Raw genomic sequence first — 13514 nt, forward strand, 5'->3', positions numbered from 1 at the left:
GGGCAATGGCACTTCAGCAGTGCTGGCCTTACCAGACACCGTGGTCAAGAGGCATGGAGTGGGATGAGCCTGGGATGTGAGGTCCAGGGGAGCAGGGGGGTGATTGGGAGCCTGGGGAGGGATCTGTGGGGGGCTGGGGATGGCAGCGGGGGCTGAGACACCAAAATACAACTGTACATTGTTTTTATTATTGAGTCTGCAGGGGGAAAAAACCCTACATAAATAAATTACAATGATTTGGGCATGCATATGTGCTTATTTATTTGTTTTTCCTAACGTTAATTAAGTATTTTAGGAAAATTTGTCAGACCAGCCACCAGGAAGAGTTGGTGGCCACACTCTGAGGCCATCAAAAATTTGTTGTGAGATCCCCTGTCTTAGAAGACTCACTAATATTTACTAAATAAAGTGGTTTTTGTAATGTCATGAATACTAATTGACATAAATTCCTAAAACCAACAACTTCTGAAGTTTAGATTGTTTGAATGAGTCCAACATGTCTCTAAGTTCTGCAGACATCTTATTGGATATGTTAGACTAGAGAACCGAGTGTTTTCAAACCTCAATGAGCTTTACCTTTAGAGCTAGTAGAAAATGAACAATGGGCCAATGGCCTCTTACTACACAACGCCCCTAACTTTTTAATTGACTTGCATACTTTAATGGAGACTAAGTGATATAGTGTAGAAATGGACATCCATTTTTGTGGTTTCATCAGGTCGATGGCCTGAGAAGTATATGGTGAAATAAGGTCCTTTTTCTCTCTTCCACGGAAAGTAATAACTTGCATTGAAGAATCACTTTAAAAGTATGTTCCATCCACCCTGTCCCGTTAACATGTGTAAGCATAAAAGCAATATTTAGAACAGTTCTTCTTACTGTTCATCTTTAAAAATAGCCAAACTCATTTTGTAAAATAAAATATTTATTTATAGAATAATAATTTCCTGGAGACAGATTGAAGGTGGAAATCCTAAAAAGTGTGTGTGCACTTCTACATTCCCTTGTGCACACACAATATCCGTACAGTAGGTATTGTATATTTACATGCAAATCCCCAGTTTCCATGCACAGTAGTGTTGGGCATGCATTTCTGAAAATTCAGGCATTAGTTACACTAGTTTGTGCCACTACCATAGTGTGACTATTTAATGTCTAGACATTTGTTAGACATTAAAAGCTGTGTAGTGTAGACATAGCCTTAGAATGGTATTTCCCTAGAGCTGTAGTTACATTGTTCAGATCATTTAAACAGTGCTACAGCCCTCTATTAAAAAAATCTTTATACCAAATCTTACCTTATTTGGGAATTTTGACTGATGATAACCTTCAAGTAGTGCTGCCACTTTAGTTGCATTTTGGTAGGTTGAAGTTGCAGTGACATTTAACTTGATTGCTAATGGAAGACTTTTTATTTTATTTTTCAAACTTTTCAGCAGTTTACAACCTCCAGTTTGTTGGTTGCAAAGACAGAAATGATTCAGATTCCTTATGTCTGATGAATACCAGTATGGCATAGACTGCATGTAGGGGCATCTGAAGATTCTACAGATTCAGTGCTTGACATTGAAACAACACACAATGAGGTGCCATTGTCCCTTTTTTCCTTTAAATAAGAATACAACTTTCTGAATTTGTAGCCTTGAACTTTTTATTATAAAACATTTAATCTAATAGTGTCAAACCAGCAAAAGATGATCTATCTATTTGACTTCTATTATACGGGAGTACAGCTTTCAGTCTGGCTACATAATAGGTTAAGTTAATGTAATAAAATCAGCAAACACTTTATTTTAAAAGGAAAAAAAATTACTTGATGAGATAGTAACTGAGGAAACTGTAATTGCTGGAATCCTGAAAAGTTTCTTCTGCAGTAATGGGAAGCCATATGTTTTAAATTCTGTACTTTGTCAATATGTCCCTTGCCATGAGTGTGGACAGTCACATTGCGTGTAAATAGAAACCTCTTTCTTTGTTAACGTGTTCAACCCATTCAGTGATAGCACAATCTGGTAGTAAGTATTTATTGTCATTCACTGGTGACAACTCAAAATGAGATCAGATGTGGTAACTAGTTTCCAAAGTGTTCTGTGTTTTTACTGTTGCAAATTTTAAAAGAGCGGGTATAGGGAAATGGTGGAGATAAGCATATACTTCCTGGTGTCTGGCAGCAGAAACAAAAGCAAACAAAGTGCTGGAATGTATGCAAATAAGTGGAATGCAACCTGGAAGAGAGCATGAATGATATTGCTGAACAAAAGGCTAGGAGTATTTTGTACAGTTTTGAGGACCATGGTACATGAAATTTACTGAACTGAAAAGTGGGTATCAAAGTGGGCAACAAAGATAATAAAAGGGTCTCTTGGATTATTACTGAGGAGAAGATAGGAAAATCAAGATTATGCTAGTAGAGGTACTAATGTCTTGGAGAGCAGTTTCCACATTAAGAATATCCTAATTATTTGAATATTGTGTCACAGGTCAAACTAGAGACCTTCCTGCAAATCTTGAGAGGTAGGAGGAGTTGAAAGAGATGTGAAATAGTTTAGGAGGACTCTATTTGTACACCCACTCAGAATCATTCTGTTATACGTAACTTGAGCAACTTTAACTGTATTACTACCAACACCAACTGTAATGTATTGAAATACAAGGACTTGAGAGGATATGGTTATAATGTATAACACTAAAGGACACAGGCATGGATGGCATTTATGAGGTACTAACACAACAAAGGTGAACAGGTCTAGTTAGGACACATGGCCTCCTACTGTCCTAACCTATTGCAACACTACCCAGTTTTCAGTTTGTTTGATTTAAACATTAGGGAGTTGGGTGAGTTTCTACAAGGTCACAGGGATGTTAGTGGCTCAACCACTTACTGAAGTAGAAATTTCCCAGCTCCCATTATTTTGCTTTAGATGACAAATCATACAGCCTCCAACTCTGAAAAGAAATTCAGGAAAAGTATGAAACATAACTGGTATTCTGTTAACAATTAAATTTGCTCAAATGGTGAGAACACTGTTTCATAAAGAAACCTTCCTCTCTCTCCTTAGTCTATGTTTGCTTGGCTGCTCAGTTTTGAAAATGACAAGATGCAGTAAGGAGCCTGGATACCATCACTTTGACTTGAAGTAATATCAAGTTCTGTACTACCTGACACTGCCATGAAGCTGGGGTGTCAAATATAGGCTAGGTTGCTGTCAGTTAAGTGATAAATTAGCAGGGGAAATTGAGGAACAAATGTCAGTGTGGAGGCTTAATTATTTTTCAGTTTTTCAACATCCGCAGGCTCTAGGCCCCTTTCAAATTGCTCAGACTGGGGAAGTACAACTGAGGAAGGCAAAACAATAAGGACACCAATTAATAAAAAAATTGCCAAGTAAGTGCTGTGTGATTATTTAATAATAATACTTTGCATTTCTAGTGCCTTCTGTCTCATGATTTTCAGGCACTTTACATGCACTAGTGAAGACTCGTAAACACCTCTGTATTATCCTGCCTCTCCAACATCTCCTTCCAGATTTCTCACCATCAGGCTACACTTAGCATGGCCGAAACCAAATGCCCAGCCTTTCTTCCCAAGTCTAAAAGGAAACTTGAAGAGCTAAAAAATCCTGTTCAGTACTTCAGAAGCTGCTGACACCATCCACCTAATTGCTCTTGCTTGTAAACACTAAATTGCATAACCTCTATGTAGAGTAAACTTTTCATATTTTCCAGAAGTATTTTCCAATACAAAAAGGAACTCTTTCCTTTCTCTTTTCATAGATCCATAGAGTTTAAGGCCAGAAGGGACCATTAGATCATGTAGTCTGACCTCTTGTATATCTCATGTACATTTTGCCCAGTTACCCCCATATTGAGCCCAAAAACTTGTATTTCAAGAAGGAGGTTATGCACGCATGCTAGAATTAGCTATTACTTGGTTTCCTTATTTTGGATCTAATCATAAATTTCTGATATTAAGATGTCCATACTACTGCAAATGGCAAAAACATGTTAACTAAACAATCACTTAACCAATAAATTTGATAAAAATGGAGAGGGCCTGACTCTTCTCATTTTAGTTTTTCACTGTGTAGCTCCATGTGCTTCAATTCTCCTAGTCTACACAGGTGAAAATGAAAGAAGATTTAGCCCAGTGCCCCAAACAATGTCCATAGTTCTAGCACCTAAACATCAGACTTCTGGCACCATTTGAAAAAAAAAAGATTTCTAACTCTTTTTCTAGGTCTGTTTTAAATGACTCTACTAGATCAGAGGAAAAGGAAATGGATGAAATTATTCTGATGAGAAGAATAAAACAGATCACTTTTGGAAACAACACACTTGCATATCACAGACACGTTAAAGAAATTCCAAAATAACTTGTGTGCATTTCAAATCCCTGTTAGGTGAATATTTGCAACTCATGCATTCAGTTCAGTGCACTGCTTGCTTTTTTCCATTAGGTTGATTTGATACGTTTTATGAATAAATCCTTGACTAAGAACTGTGTTCAAATAGCAAACCTAAAGAGAAATTCTCCACATAAGCAAATTTGGCTGGAGAAAGAACATTTTATTGTCTATTTTGCTAATAATGAAGATTTTTAATATTTTTGTGCTCGATCCCGCTTCCTGTGACTCTTCTGTTCTAGCAGGCCTGGCCTGCAGTATACAATTGTGTCAGAACATGATTGTCAGCAATCACGTTAGCTGACTGGAGGCTGAACAGGGTTTAGCACTGAAATGTAGACAAGCTCAGTGTAGATACCACAATAGATTAAGCCCTAATTCTTTTGCTCCTTTCTGTTTGTTAACCTAGCAAAAGGAGGAACCAGAGCCTGTAAGTCATGCCATCCAAATGTGGATTTCCAGTCAGCCCCGTCCTCTATGTAAACAATCAGCGGAAGAGCTCAGAAACCAGTAAGCAGGAACACGTGGAAATGCAGGTGTTTTGTGCATGGGTGACATCTTACTGCTGCTGCTCTCTTCTGATCCTGCAACACAATTGTATCATGTATTATAAGTCCCACTTGTCTGTAATGTATTGTTGCCACTGCAGGATCAATAAGAGGAGTAAGGCTGGAAAAGAGCAAACCTTCCGGTTAAACAAATATTTCTGTGTATTACCTTAGTTCCTTGGGACACCAGGCAGAAAAGATTACTATACAAATCCTCTGAGAGGTACTGTAAATAACCTGAAAGTTTTCCACAATATGATGATGGGCACGGCTTCATATGAAACCTTTTCTCCCAAAGGGTCTCAAAGTGCTTTACAAACTGTACAGACGAGATCATTTCGGCTATGGAAAGGCAGCTAGCTCCAGGGTGAAATCTGGCATTTGTTTAACTGAGCACAGCAATGCTACTTGATAGTTTGAGGGCAGGAAGTGAAGAATGTCATATTCAGTAAAATGTGCTGGGTAAGCTGTATAGGCAGAAAAAAAATATCAGATGAAATTTGGACAGGACACTGAAGTTCATCTCCCCTATTCTTTACAAATAGCTCTTTATAAAAATAACCATAATCAACATTGTTATGGCCAAACGTTATGAAGGTGGGTTTTTTTTGTATCCAGTCATACAGGAATAAAACATCATCATGCTTTAGCCTTGGTAGCTAGTAGAGTTAAACAAGTTAATAACATGCCTTTACAAAGTTTGTTTTCTTGAGGTAAGAACATAAGAATGGCCATACTGGGTCAGATGAACGGTCCAGCTAGTCCAGTATCCTGTCTTCAGACAGTGGCCAATGCCAGCTGCCCCAGAAGGAATGAACAGAACAGATAATCATCAAGTGATCCATTAAATTTAGAAGCCCTTTTAGAACCAGTTGTTCCGTGAGGGACAACCGGTTCTAAAAGGGCTTCTAAATTTAACAACCGGCCAAAAGTGGCACCTTAGGCGCTGACTCCATGGGTGCCCCAGCACTGGAGCACCCAAGGGGAAAATTTGGTGGGTGCAGAGCACCCACTGGCAGCTCCCCGCCACACCCCCAGCTCAACTCTGCTCCGCCTCCGCCTCCTCCGCTGAATGCGCCACCCTGCTCTGCTTCTCCCGCCCAGGCTTCTCATGAATCAGCTGTTCGCGCGGGAAGCCGGGGCGGGCTGAGAAGCAGGCGGCGGCTTCGCACTCAGGCCCAGGGAGGCGGAGGAGCTGGGGCGGGAGGGGCGCGAGGACGGCCGCCCGTGCCGCAGCAGGTAACCTGGGGGTGTGTGCGCAGGGGAACAGCTGATTCGCGGGAAGCCGGGGGGGGGGTGGAGAAGCAGAGCGGGGCGGCACGTTCAAGGGAGGAAGCGGAGGCGGAGCAGAGGTGAGGTGAGCTGGGGCCAGGCGCGGGTCGGGGAGCTGCCGGTGGGTGCTATGCACCCACCAAATTTTCCCCGTGGGTGCTCCAGCCCAGAGCACCCATGGAGTTGGCGCCTAAGGGGCCACTTTTGATGTGATCAGTGGGGGGACTGGTCGCTCCCCCTGCTCCCCCACTAGCTACGCTCCCCCACCCCTAGGAGCCAGAGGGACCTGCCGGATGCTTCCTGGGAGCTGCCCCAGGTAAGCACCGCCGGGACTCCCCACCTCGCCCCCCGGCAGGTCCCTCTGGCTCTTAGGGGTGGGGTGGGCACCCACTATGGTGACCCACGAGACCCTCCTGCCCATTTCTGGGGGCAGTCAGGGGACAGGGAGGGGAGTGGATGGGGCAGGGGTCCTGGGGGGGGGTCAAGGAATGCAGGGGGGCTGGATGGGGCAGGAGTCCCAGGGGGCGGGGGTGGGCAATGACCCCCTCGTGGGGTGAGGAGGGAACCCGTTGTTAAGATTTTGGCAGATCATCGCTGGACCTATCCTCCATGAATTTATCTAGTTCCTTTTTAAACCTTTTCTTCCCTATGCATGAATCCTACTCTAACATGATGTGGCTACAGCCATGTTTAAACATGGTTTTTATTTTTGTAGTGGAGAAAAGGTTAAAGAGTGCCTTTGGCTCCCCAATGATCATCAGTGGGCAGTTTTCCAGTTCTAGATCTTACATGAAAGACGTCCCATCCAGCTTCACAATGTTTCCTAACACCATTCTTGGAGCACTTGTTCAATGCTGACTCATTGGTAAGCATGCCACCTACTGAATTGCCAACACCACTGTCCACAGCATCTTGGTAGTCTTCTGAAATCCCCCACCCCATTTAAAGGACACCATGCTGCAGGAAGTGTAACAATCTTTATAATAACTTCTTGTATGATGCGGTGCTAATACGAACTGTTAACCATGTGCTCCTATCCTATTTCATATTTCTGACACTACTAGTGGTGGATCAATTTTAGCATATTTCAGTTAAGCCATAAAGGTTTAATGAGAATGTGATTTAATAGGTTATTGATGCTTGGGTAAGTTAACGCATTTAAAACATGTTTGCAGGGTGAAAATTTTAACATTATTGTGTGTGTATATATAGCAACCAACCAATACCAGGAGTTCATCCTAGGACTCCCAACACATCTAAGAAAAGTACAGCCGGGGATTCTGGTACCAGCAGATCAGACTGTGGAAGATAGTTTTGCATGCTTGGGACCCACCTGCTGAAGAAAAATGAGATCTGCAGCCAACATGCGTATAGATCACACAATTTGCACTCTCTCTAATCTACTGCTTCACAGCAGGGTTGGTCTTATTTTCCCTAAAGCAGTGGTTCTCAGCCAGGGGGTTGCAATTCCAGGGGAGTTACAGGACGGGTTTAGAAGGGTCGCAAATGCAGGGCCGGCGTTAAGGGATGGCAAGCAGTCCAGTTGCCCTGGGTCTCATGCCACAAGGGGCTCCGCAAAGCTAAGTTACATGCTTTAGCACTGCTGCCCAGGGCTCTGGCTTCAGACAAGGCTCACAAGTGAAAAACAGAAAGACAAATCAGACTTCTGAAAGGGGCATAGTAAAGTATGCCTGGAGGGGGCAGAGAGCTAGTCCAAGTCTTGACTACTTCCTAGAAGGGATCTTCTACAATCTCCTTTGGCATCTTGTTTCATTGTCTACTTTTCTCACAATTTTAAAACTTTTCCCAACACTTAACCCTAGACTTTTTCCCAGCTAATCACTCGGGGAATGAAGCCTTTGCTCCCCCACAGTAGCTAGCTCCATTTCCGTGTGTCTCTGCCCCAGTGGCAGCAAGATAAAGTTCCTCTGCTTTTCTGGGGAAGATTGCAAGTTCATGGAAGCTTTGTTGAATTGGTGATTGCCTTTCCCCAGCATTGGGCCTTGATGGTAAAGTGCCCCTCTTCTCCACATGAGTCAGGCCATGGGAACTTCTGAACTATTTTGCCCTCCGCCCTTCTTATTTATTTATAAGAGAATTTTAGGAGACATTTAGAACGATCACTGAGATGTTGATGCTGATCTCTTTATCCAGACTGATCAATGGTAATTGCTACTGAAGTGAATGAACTGTTATATTTCTTGGGGTGAAGAATTTCTTTTGGGCTTTTTTCCACTATTAAGAACTTTGAAGTTTGAGTCTCTGTATAAGATGTTGGCTAATAAAGCCAGCCTTTCCAAATATTTGTTGGAATTGAGCTAGTTAATTGAGAGAAGTATGATCAGGATTGTGTCTTTTTCATTTCTGCCGCTGTATTTTGTAAATCACTTCCGCAGCAGTGCTGTAATCTGCGTACCATTTTTTGTCATTACCACTCCCTCAGTCTCGGGAATTATAATGGGAGCTAGTTGTTATTGCAATTCCAGTAGCGTGTTGGGCAAAGCTGACAGGCAAGTACTCATGTCGTTTCCTAATTACTGGTTTTTGTTTTTCAGTAGTGCAGTACCTTCAGGCAGTTCTCAGGAATGGAACTGCAGACATGGGGATGGCCCTGATTCTTCAATGTCTGATGAAAAGCAGAAAAGAAATTTATATGAAAATCAATACAAACACTGAAGAAATATAATTCCTGTTGGATTTACTGCAACAATCCAAAACAGGCTGCTGTCATCAGTTTGTATTAGTAAGCAGTTTAATATAGGAAGGAATGCAGGCCATAACTGCCCGATTTTTTAACTCTGTGCTTAGACACATTGCAGCATGTGCTCTCCTCTTTTAGTATAAAGTATTGAATGTGACACAATACCAGTATTAAACATCAGTATAATTAACCATCGATAAGGGAAGCATTTTGGATAGTTGTATCTTTCTGTAGTAAAATTCTAGGGGGTGTGTACCCCTTGAATCTTAACTGCCAAATGTATGGCACCTTTAATGAGCAAGAGTGACAGCCTTGGATAAATAGTACTCTTCCTCCCTACTTCCCCCACAGAACAGGATGGACACTGGTCGTAAGGTTCCTTGCATAGTCCATTAGCGTGCCTTAATTCTGACGCTAAAGTGACTGCCTGCAGGTTTGAGAGTAGTTTAGCTTGCAAGCCAAGTCTGGTGATGGTGAGTTCTCTGATGTAGACAGTTGTATACCAGCAAATGAACTGAGTTAACAAATTTTTTTCATGGCCACGAAATGATCCTGTTCAAAAACAGTTAAGTGGGTAGAAAATAACACAAAATATTCTTCAGTATTTCCCCAGCTATTTTTTGAGTTTCATGCTGTAAGTAGGTAGAAAACTCCTAAATGGCATAGATAGTAAATGCACATGAAAAAGGTCTACAAAATAAACCCAGATCACATACCTCAAATGATCAATGGAAAGTGCAAAAGAAATAAATGTAACAAATGTGGATTACAGAAATTTGCAGTACCCCTTCCCCAGTATGGAAATGCAGAAAACAGAATGATTCTTTTCCTTCATGTCTGATGATGGCAAAAGCTGGTACAGACATCCAGACTACAACCTGGAGAGGTATGAAGTGCAGCCTACACGTTGGAGCATCTTACAGAAATGATTATTTGATTGAAGAGTTTGAGTTTGTGTTTGACTTAAATTACCCAAAATGAGCTGCTAATCGCTTCTGGTTTTAATTGGAGAAGGAATTCTTCATTTAATGCTGGAAGCAATGTGATATAAAACAATTACTGTATTTCACCGTACAGGTGAACTTATTTTAGTGGCAGGAGAAGTAGCACAAGTCTAGTGCTTAGCCAGACTATCAAACCAAATATAACAGTCTATGGCTACTTTTGGAGGGAAATTGAGGTATAAGAGTACCGTATTTTATTTGGAGTTTAAAATTTGTCAGCTTTATCACATCAGAAGACCATATACCCCTTACAATGTATTCAGACCAGAGAAGTGGGGGTGCTAAAGATAAAATAATGAGGCAAATATAAAATAGTAAGGCAAGTTCTTAATTACTTAAATTTCCTACTATATTTTGTTTGTGGATTGGGGATGCCTATGAACTAACTGTTTACTCCAAACTTCTGGCCAGTCTAGCCAGATAAATATTCTGTTCCTGTGACTATTCCTTTATTCTGTGGTCAATATTTTTCTCAGTTCCTGTGCATTTATCCCAATGCCTGAAATGAGAAGATCTCACAGTGCATGACCCTTAACATGAGTCAACAGCAGCTTAAGTAGCTGGGTGTTGCTACTGCTGAGCAAACAAAATTATAGATTTCAACAAGAAATTTCTCCTTAATTCCTCTCCTGCATGGCAGTAAAACATGCTGTTGTCAAAGTGTGTATTTAAAGATGACTAAAAAAATAAAATTGGAGAATGAAAAATTTAATCTCTCCCAGTACTACTACTCCAGTGAGGCAATTAGTAGGCCAGTCTGTGGTCTGGATTGGAACTCACTACATTAATCTCATCCATGACAAGCAGGGGAAGCTGGGCAGGCTTTCTGCAGAGCCTGTTCTTATGGGTAATAGCCCGAATGGTGCTGTCAATACAGTACTGTTTTTTACCTTTACTTGAATCCACTGTATTTCTATCCTTTGGACTAGGAAGTCAAATTATTTATAATCCATTCAACTACACATCAATAGAGTGTACATTTTAACCTTATTACTAAGAAGGAGAATTTTTTAATTCTCTATTGACAACATAGTTTCAATAGTGGCTTTCCTGTGTGCTCACTTCCCTTCATTCTGCAATGACATCACAATCCAGCTTTTACAGCAATAGACCATAATGAAAATTCTCTAATTCATTATCACTTCTCTGCAGTATCAAATAGAAAAGATTAGTCTGTAAAGGAACAAATCTTCAAGTTAAACATATAGCACTATTATGTGGTTTACTCGAGAACTTGTTCCTTTACAGATTAATCTTTTCTGATATGTGTTAACTAGCAAAGATATCTGAAAATCATGTGAAAGGCTAATACATAGTATATCTTAAACTAAGTTTTCCATTGTATATTACATAAGAATGGCCATACTGGGTCAGACGAATGGTCCATCTAGCCCAGGATCCTGTCTTCTAACAGTGGCTAATGCCAGATGCCCTAGAGGGAATGAACAGAACAGGTAATCATCAAGTGATCCATCCCCTGTCACCCATTCCCAGCTTCTGGCAAACAGAAGCTAAAGACACCATCCTTGCCCATCCTGGCTAATAGCCATTGATGGACCTATCCTCCATGAATTTACCTAGTTCTTTTTTGAACCCTGTTATTGTCTTGGCCTTCACAACATCCTCTGGCAAAGAGTTTGATGGGTTGACTATGTGTTGAGTGAAGAAATGCTTCCTTTTGTTTGTTTTAAACCTGCTGCCTATTAATTTCATTTGGTGACCCCCAGTTCTTGTATTCTCAGAGTCAGCCCAGAAATTAGCACCTTGTGGGCACAGAGTTCCACTGCGTATTACAACCAGGTGGGTGTGGGACAGAACACAACACACAAACTGAAAACAGACAAGAACAGACAGAACAGCAAAGGGAAAAACAAGAGAACCAAGCAGCAGCCTGTGAGCAAAGTATGACCCTGGGAAAAGCTGGAGAGAGGGCCTTTGGCTCTGTTAGCTAAAGAGGCTTTAAGCTGTAAGATGTTAAACTGTTCCTTTTGGTTTTGATTCTGCATGTGCAGACACAGGACTTTGTACATTCTTTGCAAATTAAAAAAACTGCAAAGAAATACCCAAATATGACCAATTTCTAATCCCAACTAGAACATCCCCAGAGCCCCAAAATTTGACTAAGTTCTCAAGTCAAAAAGGGGCAACACTATTCTTAATATCACATGTACAGTAGCAATCCCAACCTAGATCAGGACCCGACTATGCTAGGCTAGTCCCTGTCCAAAGAGCTGATACTCTCAATAGACAAGACAGACAAAAGGGAAACAGAGGCACAAGGAGTTGAAGTGACTAGCCCAAGGTAAGATAGATGATCAGTGGCAGAGACAAGATAAGACCCTAGGTCTCACTGATTTCCTCTTCTGTGTGCTATCTACTGGATCGTGCTATCTGGCTAAGGCTGTAAAGCCCAGTTGATAGGTAAATGCCTGAGCAAGGGAGTACCAGACTCAGTTTGAGAAATTATCAAATTATGAACTCCATTTTGTTTTGTGAATGACATTTATGATGGTAGCTTTCTTTACGTGTTACAGCATCCATTTTGTATCACAGGCTTGACAGTCAGTGAACAGACTATATTTGAAAATCTGTGACATAGCAATCAAGGGCTGTCAGAAATATAAAGGGAAGGGTAACCACCTTTCTGTATACAGTGCTATAAAATCCCTCCTGACCGGAGGCAAAATCCTTTTACCTGTAAAGGGTTAAGAAGCTCAGGTAACCTGGCTGGCACCTGACCCAAAATGACCAATGAGGGGACAAGATACTTTCAAATCTGGGAGAGGGGGGAAGGCATTTGTCTGTCTGTGTGATACCTTTGCCAGTAACAGATCAAAGATGCAAGCCCTCCAACTCCTGTAAAGTTAGTAAGTAATCTAGCTAGAAAATGCGTTAGGTTTTCTTTGTTTTGGCTTGTAAAATTTGCTGTGCTGGAGGAAATGTGTATTCCTGTTTTTGTGTCTTTTTTTAACTTAAATTTTTGCCTAGAGGGATTTTCTATGTTTTGAATCTGACTGCCTGTAAGATTATCTTCCATTCTGATCTTACAGAGTTGTTCTCTTATCTTTTTTGTTCTCCTAATAAAGTTCTGTTTTTTAAGAATCTGATTGGGTTTTTTGGGTCTTAAAAATCCAAGGCTGGTCTGTGCTCATCTTGTTTATTCTCAAGCCTCCCCAGGAAAGGGGGTGTAAAGGCTTGGGGGGATATTTTGAGGAAATAGAAACTCCAAGTGGTCCTTTCCCTGATTGTTTGTTTGTTAAATCACTTGGTGGTGGCAGCGTTTACCTAATCCAAGGGCAAAGACTTTGTGCCTTGGGGAAGTTTTAACCTAAGCTGGTAGAAATAAGCTTAGGGGGGTCTTTCATGCTGTTACGAATTACACCTGGTAGGACACGCACACAAGTGCTACGAATTACACCTGGTAGGACACGCACACCAGTGCTGCGAATTATACCTGATAGGACACGCACACCAGTGCTGCGAATTATACCTGATAGGTCACGCACAGTTCGAATCTAGGCTGAGGCACAGAAACAAAGTCCACAACTTCAGAGTTCCCAAAAGACACTAAGTTTATTACGCTCGA

The 13514-nt window shown here is 41.3% G+C and overlaps 1 long non-coding RNA gene across 2 annotated transcripts; it reads left to right on the plus strand.

Annotated features, from left to right (window-relative positions):
* The first annotated feature begins 6945 nt into the window (after window positions 1-6945).
* On the plus strand, window positions 6946-13030 carry LOC140910827 (uncharacterized). Of its 2 annotated transcripts, none has more exons than XR_012158749.1 (2): window positions 6946-7088; window positions 7436-13030. It is a non-coding gene; the product is annotated as an uncharacterized lncRNA (long non-coding RNA). The 2 variants fall into 2 exon arrangements; XR_012158750.1 differs by having other exon boundaries at window positions 8779-13030.
* Window positions 13031-13514: the final 484 nt, after the last annotated feature.

This window comes from Lepidochelys kempii, chromosome 4, assembly GCF_965140265.1.
Source record: "Lepidochelys kempii isolate rLepKem1 chromosome 4, rLepKem1.hap2, whole genome shotgun sequence".
NCBI lineage: Eukaryota > Metazoa > Chordata > Testudines > Cheloniidae > Lepidochelys > Lepidochelys kempii.